Source organism: Enoplosus armatus, chromosome 2, assembly GCF_043641665.1.
Source record: "Enoplosus armatus isolate fEnoArm2 chromosome 2, fEnoArm2.hap1, whole genome shotgun sequence".
Taxonomy (NCBI): Eukaryota; Metazoa; Chordata; class Actinopteri; order Centrarchiformes; family Enoplosidae; genus Enoplosus; species Enoplosus armatus.
Window position 1 is genome coordinate 26,248,149 of NC_092181.1, and position 14,509 is coordinate 26,262,657.

Here is a 14,509-nt window from a genome sequence, read left to right on the forward strand (position 1 = left end):
CCTCACTCTCAGACAGACCGTCAAAGGGCTGTTTGAGAGTTTGATTTACTAAAATAAAGATTAAACCTCTTCCAGACTGCATGATGGATCAGCCGCTGTGGGTCACAACACGTCCATAAAGGTCATATCAGACTGGGTTTTGGTAGCTAATCAGAAAACATAATAGCCAGCTGTTGGAAAACAACGTACCTGTCCTCTTGTGTGATTTTTAAATTAAGTTTTTATTAATTCTTCTGTTTACTTTACACTAAAAGAAGTCACTGTCCTACCATGAAGTTTAGTAACATTTATACTAATTCAGCATATGTCATAATTAAAGAAATATTGTATAGGCACTTTTTTCAACAATAAAACCACAATATATAATTAAAATACATGTTTTCCCTTTTATTTTAACTGTGAAGAAAAGAAGGCCTTGTTGTTGATTTCTGCAGACAGACTCTATAACAGAGTTAGCCACCGTGACGTCACCCATTGGTTTGTTCACTACCGTTTTGAAGCCTGAAGTTTGGCATTTTGGCCGTCGCCATCTTGGTTTTTTGGAGCCAGAAGTGACCATATTTGGACGAGAGGGTGGAGCGGGGGGGGGTCTGAGAACCTGAAGACAATATGCACGCCTACCTGTACTTGCAACCTGACTGCACCTGGCTCCTGGCTACGCCGTTTATAGTAGCTGCTAACAAAGTTAGCTTGTAAATGTACTTAGCAGGAAAAATGAACACCCGAGTGTCTTAGTGCAACCAAACGCTGCTGTCCTGATTGACAGGTCGTCGTGGTAGCAATTCGTCAATCACAAGGTAGCCCCTAACTAAATCATACCCTGCTTTATCGTCTATTTTACTCAAAATGGGACCATAATTTACTAAATGAACAAGCTGCTGTATTGAAGAAGACTTGAAACTAGCGATTGAGACCATAAACTCATCAGGAAAATGTTTACTTAGGTAACAAATCAAGTGAGAAGTAGGGTCATTTTCTCATAGACTTCTACACAATCGGACTTGTTTTTACAACCAGTGGAGCCGCCCCCTGCTGGCCATCAGAAAGAAGGCACCTCCGCGATGGCTTCACTCTTCAGACCCGGAGGTTGGTGCTCGTATTCACTCGTAGTTTACTCTGTAGTGGACAGTACTTTGGGATTTCAAACGGTCATGAATCCACATCGTTTAGCACCATCACTGACGGGTGTAATGTTGTATTTTACGCATATTTTAAAGGTGTAGCATTGCACTAGTGGATTTTAGCAAGGGCCCTATGTAGTGCGTACATTTTACATATCTGACAAATGATGGCATTTTTCTTTTTCTAACCCTAACCCTTTCATTACAAGAAAACTCAATGTGCTTTGGACAAAACATAAAAATATAGACACAAACATGAGAACATAGTAGGGATGTAATCATTTTGAAGGTGACTCTGTCTTGTACCGGCAGCCAGTGAAGTGCTTTCAGGACGGGAGGCTGCTGCGCTCTGCAAGGGTCCGTCCAACTGATTGTCTGATAATCCTGCAAAGACCTGCTTGAGATGAATGCGTCAACTAGCTTTTGAGAGTCAGTTTCAGATACGAAACCTCTAAGTTTTGATATATATCTTTTTATATATATATATATATATATTTTTAAGTGATAACAATTTTTAAAATTGAGATCAGAATCCAAAATAATGCCAAGGTTTCTGACTTGCTCACCGTGCTCCACCCACCGTCCCCTGGAAACCACCTCCATATTTCTGTCTGGCAGGTTATCCCGTCGACAGGAAAAGTCGGAGGTTCATTCAGTCTAAAAAGATGCGATAAATGTTTCCACTGGTCGATTTCAGATCATAGTTCAGTTAGGAGGCAGAACTGCAGGTCACTTTCACAGTTTGTAGCAGGACAAACTGCCAGAGCTCTCCTTAGAGGTGAAAAAGTTAAAGCCGTAATTACCCAGACAATTAAAGCCAAGTGTAGCAGGTTGCCATGGCAATGAGAGCCTTCAGCTTTTTGACATCGCAGTTTCTTTGCTTTCATCTAACCTTGACTCCAATTAGCACCTTTTTTTATGCAGGGGATATTTTCAAAAATACTTTGTGGAGCATAAAGTGCGGGTGCGTTGTGTTGTCTTGTGTTCCCGTGTGTTGAGGAACGCAGACAGCCAGCCACAGTTTTCAGTGGATCGTTGCTTTTATTTGTGTTTTTCAAAAGGCTTTCAAGGATGTATGATTCAAGGTATTTTAAAATATGTTTGAGGCTCCTTCAATGTGGGCGACCTTTCTCATTGTGGCCGTTTTGACTTAAAACTGAGGACACCGAGGTCGTGTCTGTGGAGAGTTTTTGCAACCTGTTACTGTTTATAAGTTTCAATTTTGGTGGAAATCTGAGAATAATGTACAGTAATATAAAAATAAATAACTACTTCAGCCTCATTTAGAAATGAGTGTCACATGCCTTTTGTGCGTCTGAAAGATAATAGTCTCAGGTGCCATATTTGGTTAATAATGTAAAATGAACCATGTTTAATACATTTCACCATCGGCTTGGTTTTCAGGGGCCTGCCCTCTTCTCTTCCTTGCTCACTTTTTTAATGTATGTTTAAATTTGCATTCAAATATTAGACCTTTTTAGGAAGCCTGTACTGCAAATTAACTTTAAAGTTGTTCTGGCTGAGGTGATAGCAAACAGTTTCTAGCAGACACGGAGGAACATCAGCATTCATTTGGAGTCGTATTCCTGTTGAATTCAAGTCCAATATTCACTCCTTTTAAGCTCTGTGTTTGGTCTCCACTAACTCCTGGGGAAAATATCCGGCTCTTTAGCTGCTTTATGTTTCCTTCCCCAGCTCGTCTCTAACTGTGTCCGTCTGCCGTTTGGTGCTGGGAAGGTAGTGAACAGTGTTTATCAGAGCCTGTAAGACTGAACTATACGGTGAATAAAACAACAAAACTATGAACCAAAAGAGGCTAAGAAAGTTCAGTAGAGCTGCAGAGTTTGTGATAAATTCACTTTACACGCAGTCAGTGGAACCATTGTAAATATACAAAATGCACTGACTTTAAAGGTATTATTTCCACCGGTACTTTAAAAATGTAATTCAAATCAAGTTTACTGATATAGCACGTTTAAAGACAACCAGAGTTGACCAAAGTGAACTTCTGTCTCGTTCAACTGAAGAAAGTTTTTTGCAGCATTTAACATCCTGGAGGCAAGTAAGGATGAATGTGAAAGAGTTTGAATCCCCCGGATTCTATTAGACAATTAAAAGCTTTAACAACTTTATTATTTAAAGATCAGGGCAGCAGCACGAGGCTCTGAACTTCTCCAGTTTGAAAGGCATTCTTGTCATGACTTCAAATGACTTCATCTATTTGGGAACAGCACTACACCATAGAGACGGTAAATTAACTCTGTGCAACAATGAAAACATTTACAAATCTGTTCCTTAAGGCGCATGTTCAAGGATTTCTGATACTATGAGGTGAATTATTTTCATTCACTGGTTTGTAAAGCTTCTCTTCAAGGTGACAGTGCATCATATTTTTGCCAAAGAACAGAGAACAAAAGAAAAGTCTCTAATAGGAATATTTTCTCTTTGGCTGCTAAACTTTTCATTCCTTTTTGACATTCTTTGAACTTTCCTAATTCATAATTTAGACTTTAGAATTAACTGTTTTTGACATTTGAAGCAGCATTCGTTGACCTCTGCGACACAAAAGCCTCTTGAAGCTCAATTCTTTTTTTTAATTTTTGCAATCTGAAGCTCCCGTTGAGGATCATCACTTCTTTAAGCGGCCACATGGAGGCGACACGCCCCACCGCGCTGCCCCTGCACCGCCTGCTCTGCGTCAAGGGCATCCCCCTGATCTCAATTAGACCTGGGAGGCGAGTGATGCCAACGCTCCCGGTGGGCACATGATGGGGGGGGGGGTGGATCTCACTCCTGCTTCCAGGGCGAGCGAGTGGCGAGTCAGCAAAAGCAGCCCTCAGCGCTGCAGCGTCAGAGGGAGGAGGGTGACGATGACATGGAGAGGACATCAAGTTGAAATCACACACACACACACACACACACACACACACACTCTTCCCCCTCTTGTTTCCTCTACACTTCATCATCCCTCCACACCTGACAGTTTGTCGTTCGTCTCCTCCTCCTCCTCCTCCCTCCATCATCTCTTTCCTTCCTCTCTGCATCCCAGCGCTCCAGGCGATGTGGTGACCTCTCTGTGTAGTGTAGCATGTAATGCCCAGTCCCTCTTTCCCTCTCTGTCTTCGCCCCAGATTAAAACCAATCTTTAAACATTCCCAGATCCCCCCCCACCCCCCCCCTTTTTTTTTTTGCCTTTCCATGTCTTCCCTCCTCCCCCATCCTCTCCTCTTTCCTTCCCTGTGGTTAGCTGCTGCTGCTGCTGCCTGACTCACACTCCTCCCTTCTCTTTCTGAGACTACATCCACACTAAGCCACAGAAATATAAAAATGGATCTTTTGCTCTCTATTTTGGCCTTCCACGCGTCTGAAAGCACAAGCCTCTGAGCTTTTAAAGTGGAGGAGACAAACGATTATACTGTATAAACCTGCTCGGACACAGCCGGGAACTTCCAGGCAGTAAACTCTCTGTTGCCTCTAACTCACTTCTTAGTTATTAGGTAGCTAATAACCTATTTCTGTCTCACAAAATGAAAATATGTAAACAAGAACTAGAGGACTGACTTGTGAGTTTGTCTGTAGAACAGTATCTGTGACCACAGGGAGCAGGAGATTGAGCAGCAGTTTAAAGGACTCTCAACAAATCCCATGAAAAACCAACAATGAATAGATCCCACTAACTATATATAGGCCTGATACAGTATGTCTTCTTCCTCTGTGCCATAGAGCTCCATTGTTGTCCACACTGTTGCACTGGGTGACATGTTCCTTCATCACCATGAACACACACACACACACACACACTGTAGTTTATTTCGACTCAATCCCACATACAACGTCCTGCTGCCCCAAATACTCACTAGAGCACTAAATGTGGATTCATCCACCGCTGAAAATAGTCCCCAACAAATGCACTATTTCCTCCTGTTCGAGTAACGTTCACTACAGTGAGCAGCTGTTTTAGGAAATTAACCTTTCAAATAAAGACATGATTGACATCTTCAGTAGGAACAAATAAGCTTTGAGTCCCATAGACATGAGAATGCATTGCTGGTTTTGGTCTTTGTTGACAATTACAAAAATATAGAATATCTCCGGCCAGGCTGTCTGTCCCACTCCTGGCCACATTTTAGCTGCGGTGAACAGTTTTGTTGTTTGCCAACCGAAGTAGAGGACGAAGAAGATATTTAATCATTTTGTTTTATAGCGTGGATGAAGATCTTTTACCAAAACAACCTGAAAACGCCACGTGAACACACGTAGAGCGTTTTCAGATCCAGCCAGCTTTGAGTGGACGCGCTCTTATGTTTTTCCTCCAGCCACGTCCAGTCCAGCTCACCACTCTGTCACCCCACATCCCTGAGACACAGAGGGACGGGAGAGGGCAGTAAGGAGGGAGAGCGTGAGAGAAACAAACAGGGGAGGGAAGGGGAAGAAAAATCATGGAGATGGAAGATGACACGGCCTGTCTGCAGGTCAAAGAAAAGCAGTTTTTAACAAAAGGCAGAGAGTGGATCAGACTGAGGAGCGATGGAGGATGTGGTAGATAGAAAGTAGAAAGAGAAACAAATGGGGAAACATATTGTTGATGTCTTGCACAGATTAGTCTGCGAGGCTCTCAGTTTTCACATTGAGAGTTCAGTCTTGATGGAACGTGGCAGCTGGATGTCGGTCCAATCAGAGAGCTGCAGGGAGCAGCGAGCGACAAAGTCAACCTGATTAACAGCTAGTTAAACTGGGCGTTGCAGATCTAAAATTAAGCATAATTGAGCGGCATGACCTATTTCTTGCCTCAAATGGAGACTGTCCTTTGCAGAGAAACGAAAAATCAGCATTGATTTTTTTTTTTTTCAAACGCTTCAGTTCATCTGAAGAAAAGAAATCAATGATTACTGCCCTCTTTAAAAAGCAAAGGCAGAAGTAGTGTTGGTATTGTTGTAACGGTGCAAAAGAGGTGTAATGTGTTGAGAGCAAATACTCACCACCTGTAGGCTTAGTCTGTGAGGTCTCAAACTACACCTGCAGCACGCCGGTAATCAACTTCCCACTGCACATCCGTTTGTTCACTATGTTCCAAACATCCTGTTTTAAACGCACTGCAACACTCAGTACTGTAAACCGCAAGTGTGTGAAAGCTGCATCTAAAAAAAGCCTGGCTAGCGGTATGACTCAAGGGATGTTAATGTCGGCCAGTCGGTCCGCCCGTCCGTCTGTCCCTGATTATTCAGCTAGCGCCATCATCAGGTTCAATACTGCAAAACGAATGACATCCCGTCAGTCTCAGCTGTACTTTGTATGTTAGCATGTTAAAACCAGACAACTGAGACGATGAACGTAGTAAACGGCGCTGGTCTGCTCCGACCGTGTGATGGTGGAACAACAATAGACCGGGAACTGAATATAGATCCCGGTTCCTCCTCTTGAACTGCAGGTAAAGCTCCACTTAAGGTTTTCTGAAAAAACATGTTGCGGTTGAAAAGGGAAAACAAAAGAGCAAGGCCTTCATTCTAGAGCTGCCTTTCACAATCACACAAAGACAAATCCACTGCAGGAGATGCAGAGAGACCAGTTTCTACACCTACGGTCGCCTCAGGTGATCAGAATTCAAAGCAGCCATCACGCGCGCTGGACTTTTAATTTGGAGGCGCAGGTGACCTTTGACTGTCACCGTCACGCTCTCCAACTCCACTGTAACACGAGGCTGAATGCTGAAGTTCAAACACCTTTTGAGCTGAAGAACAAAAAGTCAGTTTCAACGTGTCTCACAAAATAGCTGCTGGAACCCACTGAACTCTGCGGATGGAGGAGATGTATCTGAGCATCAAAGTGTGGATTTTCCCTTGATGGGACTCAAAATGTTGAATATGTAGATCATGTCTTCACATCCCTAGGTACACTCCCATGCCCCCCCCCCCCCATCCCCCTCCTTTCCTCGGGTCTGTTAGCTGAGCTCAAGTGTTATTCCTCCTCTCCAATATTAACACATGCCACTCCATCCCTCTCGCCCTCCATCAATCTGCTCATGCTCTACTCTTTTTTTTTTTCTTTTGTGCCTGAAGCACCTGCAGGGAGAAGGCGGTGGCGTGCTAAAATGTTAAAATATAACCATAAAATTAATGTGTCCTGGTCTTAAAACCAAGATGTGCTTTGAAGACTTGCCTGAGGGGTAACTGTAATAAAGACTTGACTTGATCGCGTGGAGAGAAAACTGAACAGATCAGAGTCGGACTGCTCAGATTTTCCAGCATTTTTAATCATATTTTCAATCGATTGGTTTGCATGCATTGTGGGATAATTTCAGTCCTACATAAGGGTCTAATAGGATATAATAATAATTATCACTACAGAAAGGTAAACACGCCATATAGTGGACTGTATATGGTTATATATAGTGACTGGCGAACGATTTTTGACTGAATGTTGTATTGTTTTGACCAACCAACAGTCCAAAAACCATATATATTCTAATTAAATTATTCATTTTTAGAATTTTGCCTGTATTTGATCATTACGGCAGCGATGCAGACAGGAAATGCAGTGAGAGAAAGAGAGAGGTACGAGATGCAGCGATACAAGGGTCCAAGTCAGTATTTAACCAGGAGCGTTGGAGTTATACGTGTCTTCAGCATCAGCCCACCGGTCACTCCAGAAATAGTATTTTTCAGCCCATAATTCCAACCAATAATCAATCCATCTTCAATTTTAACCTCTGAATCCCAAAAGATGATCAGGATTTGCTCCCATCATCGGACGCTGAAACTGGGCTCAGTGTTTTCTTTGAAGCAGCTGATGTACGATTTTTAATAAGAAGAAGCCGTCTAACCCTCCTCCTCCTCCTCCTCCTCTTCCTCCTCTCATCCTTGAGCTGCAGCAGCTCAGAGTGGAAGAGTAAGAGCTGCTGAAATTTTTATTTAGCAGTTGAATACACCTATTATATACCTCCCCCATCGCACTCATGCATGCATGTTTACACTCAAACACACACACAAAAGTCCCAAATGTGCCGTTGTGAGTGGTGGGAACCCAGAGCAATTAAAACCAGGCAAAATCCGCGCGGGATGTGTTTTTTCCCCCCCGTCATAGTGCCAGTTTTTCTTGCAGTTGCGTGTGCAGTGACAGTGTGCGTCCCTGCAGTGCCAGGCCTCTCTTATCAGTATGCCGTGTGCACTTCCTCTCTAAACATGGCCAAAGCTTTTGGGAGCCGTGAAGCTTCACTGATAAGATAACAGACAAAGCCGTCTCTCTTTAAGGAAGGCGTGAAATAGAAAAATAGGAGATCCCTCCCCGTGGAATTAGACGGGAAGAAAAGCAACGAGAGGAGCGATGAGAAATCATATGTTTGGAAAATGAATTTTAAGAAAGAGAGTCAGATATGAACCATGAGGTTAGTGAAGGAACAAAAGAATTCACACAAACACACACTCACAGCTGCCACTTCTGGTGTGTTAGGTGAAGATGATCTGCAGAGCATATTTAAATACTTTGCCATGGCAACAGGATCTATGATTAGGGGCAAATAGGCAAAACTGCAGCACTTGAGATTGAGATGATACAAATTAAGGGAACTCTGGACTGTTGCCAAGGAGACGAAATAGGCGGAGGGGTTAAAGTCCAACCTAAACACACCTTAAAGCTATTTTAGTGACAGCAGAGCAGAGAGTGGGTGGGGGGAAGGGAGGATGGAGCAGGGGGAGGAGGAGGAGGAGGGTGGGGGTGGGGGGGTTCTGACAGCCGAGCTCCACAAATAATCGCTAGACCTGCCAAGATGTGTGATCAGAGTTCAAAATCCCTCCATATGTGCGTGCGTGTTGACTTGTGGTTGTGTGTACTTCATTGTTCAGTGGTTTCAGTGTTTCATGTCTCCCAGCGGCCTCTCGCACCTCTGCTCGGTAAAAACACAAAGGAAAAAAGGAAAGGCTCGCAATCCAGTTGAATATCATGCATTTTCTTTATTGTTCCGCTGTGGATTCATTCCCATTTAAAAGCCCAAATAGTGCTTTTCTTTTCTTTTTTCCCCCTTGACATCATCATCATCAGAAACGACAAAAGTGACATTATGGCTTTGCGACAACAAAGATGCTTTTTTTTCAGTGTTTAAAGGTGCCAAAACAGGGACGCAGCCCCGTGTGAAACATACAACACGTGTGTCAGAGTGTTTGCTCAAAAGGTCCCACATTATCTAGATTTATATTTACCAGAATATTTTAAAAGATTCGTTCTGGTGTCAGTCTGCATGTTCAACTGTGGGTCAACACTAGCTTTTGTTTACTTTTAACCACAAATCTGCTGTTTCAAGCCAAATTCAAGTTTTGGACGCTGAAGCTCCGGACTGGACAGAAACAACCATCTCTAATATTCTGTCCACAGTCCCGAGCCGACTCCACCCGCTGGACGAAGACTGTGAGATGCGTTTGAAAGGTCTGAAACCTTTCGATCTTAGATTGTCTTTAACATATTGTGAACTTTGTTTCACTGTATCTGCATCCGCTGATGCTCCGCGGTCGGGAATAACCTTTAACTTTGTTTGTTATAACCGAATTTAAAAATTCCATTTTCAAAAATGAATCATTTTTCCACATGAACTGATCTTCAGTGGACTGCGTCCTGATTGGGTGCAGAGCTGCTCCTGTCAGCCATTCAGAGTCGAGCACCTGTGCGCGCTTAATACGCTTTTTATTGGCTTAACAAATAAAATGGTTCTCCAGCAATTTAGTATTGCGCTTATATACGGCTGGAGGACTTGCAAGAGACGTCAAAATTCAAGAAGCAGAGACCAAGATATCCGGACTTTTAGTCTCCAGTTCTCCATGTTCCTACAATTCCCATGATGCAACTCAATAGTGTCTTTCATTAGACCCTCCCTGTCCGGTAAATGCCAGCTTCTTCCAAACCCTATATCCACAGTTTGTAGCACAGGCTTTCCGTTGAAAATGTAAATGATTCAGCGCCCCAAACTGAGACAACCCTGACGACATCACTGTGACATCATCATCATCTCAGACTTTAACAGTTATTCTGCGACGGCTAGATAATGTGAGACCCGCGGGATCCATTTTATTTCTTGTCCTTCTGTTGTTGAAAATCGAAATATTTCCTGAATAATTCTCATTTGAAGAGCTTCAGTGTAACATGCAGTTACATCTAGTTTAACTTTTCGTCTTCGAGGTGTTTGAAATCAGCTGTTCTGCCTAAAACTGAGCCCAAAGCAGAAGCGCAGGCCTGCAGTGAGTGGAGGCGGTGAGTCGGTCGCGTGATCGGGCTGTAACCTGGTCGACCACCGTTCTCCACCCCCACGCTGCCTTTCTAACTTTTCTTCATTTAGGAGAGAAAAGACAAAATATCTTTTAAAAAAAAAACAGGGACACTTAAGAAAACGTTAGTAAAACAGTCAGGCAGTATTCAAAGTATACAAAGCACAGTAGAAGAAGGTTTTTGTTCAGGCACTTGTTAAACTCCCTCTGTGTTTTTTGTTTTTTAATTTGCAGTTGTTCACTTGTTCAACAACATGCTCTTTCCTTATTTTCTCATTATAGTGGTCATTATGATAATGTGTTTGGTTTTGTTTGTGCCGTGAAGGCCGGCACAGGCTCGAGTGTGTGTGTGTGTGTGTGTGTGTGTGAGTGTGTGAAAGTGTGTGAGAGGTGAACCCTGTTGAACTAAAGGGAATAATGACACTGATTACATCTCCAGTCCGATTGTGTGTGTAGAATAAGTGACACAAGTAAACATTTGTTTTCTCAACACATTCAACTGAAGGTTTTGTGATAAAACGACAATATAAATATAGAGAGAGAGCCTCACTGAATAAAAATCAACAACCTCAACCTCAAAGTTGACATGTTTTGTTAAAATAAGCCATTTAAAAGGCATCAAGTCTCCTCAGATTGTTCGAAATCATTTCTAAAACAGACTATTCAGATAAAGAGTTTAATTTCAAATCTTTAACGAGTTTTAGCAAAGAAAATCACTTCCTGAACTTCATCTTTCAGTGTTGTTTTTAAATATTTATGTTGGATGATCCAAAGAAGTTGGCGTGGTGTACATGTTTATATAAATGGATAATACCCATTTATAAAAAACACCTTTGATTAAACTTTAAGGAACAGTCTGACATTTCAGAAAGACACTTTATTGCTGTCTTTCCCAAAGTCGAACGAAATGATTGATACCAAATTTAGCTTAGCTTAGCACAAAGCCTGGAAACAGAGAGAAAATGCTAGCATAGCTCTGGCTAATGATAAAAACATTCAGCCTTCCAACAAGATAAAATTGAACTCTGTCTTTTCATCTGACGTGGGGTTAAGACAGTAAACAAGCAAGAGCCAGGCTAGCTGTTTCCCCATGCTTCCAGTCTTTATGCTAAGCTAAGCGTATTGCCCGCTGGCTGTAGCTTCATATTTACTTTGCAAACATGAGAGCGGTATCGACATTCAGATCTAAGTCTAGCCAAGAAAGCAAATAAGCGTATTTCCCAAAATCTGGAACTGTTCCTTGAAGCCGACAATCACATCGGACGAGTTGAACAAACAATTCAAACGTTACTCCGATGATCTTTGGCAATTTGGTCAACATTTGTGAACATGAACAGTCGTGCCCCCTCCTTGAAAAGACTGTTGTGTAACATTAAGATTTTTTGCTCTTTTTGATTATAAATTCAAATTTGAGGCTTCTTCACGGTGGTCTCAACTCCCACTGTATACATGGCATTCAACCATTCTCTGATGTTGATCAATAGAGCTGATTGATAAATGAGGAATTATATTGACAGACATTTCAGCTCTCTTCTTTTTTGATCAACCGTCCGAGGTGGAAGGAAACGGAATTGAATTCTGTTTTAGGGTGGATTTCGGCGCCACGGAGACTCATCGTCACAGTGAAACATGAAATCAGTCGCATCGACTCCGGACAGTGTTACTCACGACGACAGCTGCTGTTATGTTAATATCACATGGCAACTTTTCAAGTTGAGATTTTAAGGTGCGTTTTAAAGGGTTTCCTGATGACGGTGAACGAACGGTGGGATCACTGAGTTCAATAAAGAACAATATTTAAAAAAGAACACAACCACGACAAAACAAAGTCACAAGGTTTTCGCCTGGTAATAACACAGTGTCCTAGAATGATCAAGTGCATATCATATATCAACACCCCCCCCCCCCCCCCTCTCGGTCTGAAAACCACCTCAGCTAAAGGCAACAGTCAGCTCCATTTAACAGTGTCTCTGCTTGAATCCCAGAGCCAATTAAAAGGTGTGAGCTGCCTCCATCAGTCCGGCTGTTTTCAATGTCGCCGTCAAATCGGTCAGTGGGGAAGACTTCAGCCCCCCGAACCACATCCTAAATGAATCGTAGTTGGAGATTATCACATAACCGACAATTAACTCCATTTCCCATTTAATACCCCGCCCACCCACCAACCTACCCACAGTACGACTACACACACACACACACACACACACACACACACATATGGCACGTCTACACACCAGTCTCATTACACAGACAGACACTGATTCCCAGCAGGCACAACTGTGATGCTTACACTTTTTTTTTTTTCTTTTCTTTTTTTTCTCATCGGGAGTGGGGGGGGGGACAGGGGTTGGTGATTTTTACACAAACACTAAACACTGAAAGTGATATCATTAATCGGGGATGTGAAAAGTAGAAAAACACAACAGCAGACGAGCGCTTTCAGAAGAAGAAGTGCGCCGGGTGAAGGAAAGGGTTTCATTTCAATGAAAGAACATTCGAAATAATCCTGAAGTCTTGTTTTGGTAAATGAATCCTGACATTAAGGTGAAGCATGTTACGGATTCCTGATAAAAAAAATTTAAAAAATGACATAAGTGTTTTTAAAAAATATCAAATTTCACATGAAAAACAGGTCGTTCGCATGAATTTCCAGGAATGAAACCCTTCGAGTTCAGAGAGTCGTTTTGACGCCCAGCCTCTTTTTTCATCAGATGACCCACAAAGCAACAAAGCCAGCTTCTCATCTCCAAATGTAAAACCCGCCAGAAGGTAAATGGAAGAAACTGCACCTTATTATCAAATTGCACCTCCAAAACAGAAATTGCATTCATTACCGCAGCCCGCGACACTGCCGGCACTTCCGCTCCCCTAAGCTGTTCATCCTCATCCTCCACACCCTCTCTCTCGTGACGAGCCACTGATTCTGGGTCAGCTGCAGCCTGTTGGCACTGTGTGGTTGGCACTGAGGGGGATTTTCCCGCTGATCTGTGATCAGACCGAGCTGTAACGGCACTGAGTGAAAGAAAACAACAAAAGATACTGCTCACATTTACTTTAGTCAAGGTCTACACCCTTCTGACATTTCACTAAGTTATAGTAAACAATTTATATTAAGTACTAGAGCACCAATAAGAGGTCACATGTCAGAACAAATGCGTCTTTTAACAGGAAGGCGGGAAACCCAGTAAGCGCTGATTTGGCAATTTGAAGGTAAATATGATGTCGGATTTCAAACTGGGATAAATTTGGTTGGAAAGAAAGATGATTTCTAAGGAGTTTAGTTGTGTTGTGTTAAAAAGCAAGCAGTAATCAGTTGTTGAGGATTTTGTGGATCTGCCTGCTCAATACATTTTTATATCAATCAAGTAGTATTTTTTTCATCATATATGTAATTTTCTGTAGACAAATTAAAAAAAAATCCACTGCTGTCATTTCAACATTTCTATCTTCTGCTACTAAAAAGTTCTTCTCAGGCAACAAAAGATAATTACAGATCTAAATTGAGTTTTAGTTATTCACAACTTGAAAACTGAACCTAATTAGAACCAATAAGGGACTCAATCAGGGATTTGATAGGGTTCAGATTTGATAAGTGGATTCAATACTATAAAGTGCTGTCGCAGCCCGACACTACGTAGACTTCTAGGAGACTTTTTTAACCAACTGTGTCCCCGTTTAAACGCAGACGTCCGGACGTCCTTTGACATGAAAATCACCAAATCAGTGTTTACTGGAAAACGCCCGGATGCACTTTTGAATCCAGAGTGTTGTTTTGTCAGGTCAGCTGAGCCTGAAGCAGATTTAGCACCGGTGAACATGTAATCTGTGTTTGGCTGAGCTGATCCTGAATCAGTGGCTTTCTAATCAGATGCAGATACGAGAATTATATACAGCGCACACATTATCAGCTTACTGGAGCCGTCGATTTCAACTCCTCGGAGGATACTGCAGGTTACAGAAGAAAAAAATATATGTAAAAGAAGAAAATCTTAAAGGAATAACCTGCTGACTGTATGACTGGAAACTGAAGAAAATAATGAAATGAATCTCTTCATGAGTAACAATCAGTTCAAACCAAGAGGAGGATGATGGGAGGAGGAGGATCCTGGTAGTGGGGCACTGTGGGTGATGTAGTCCGGG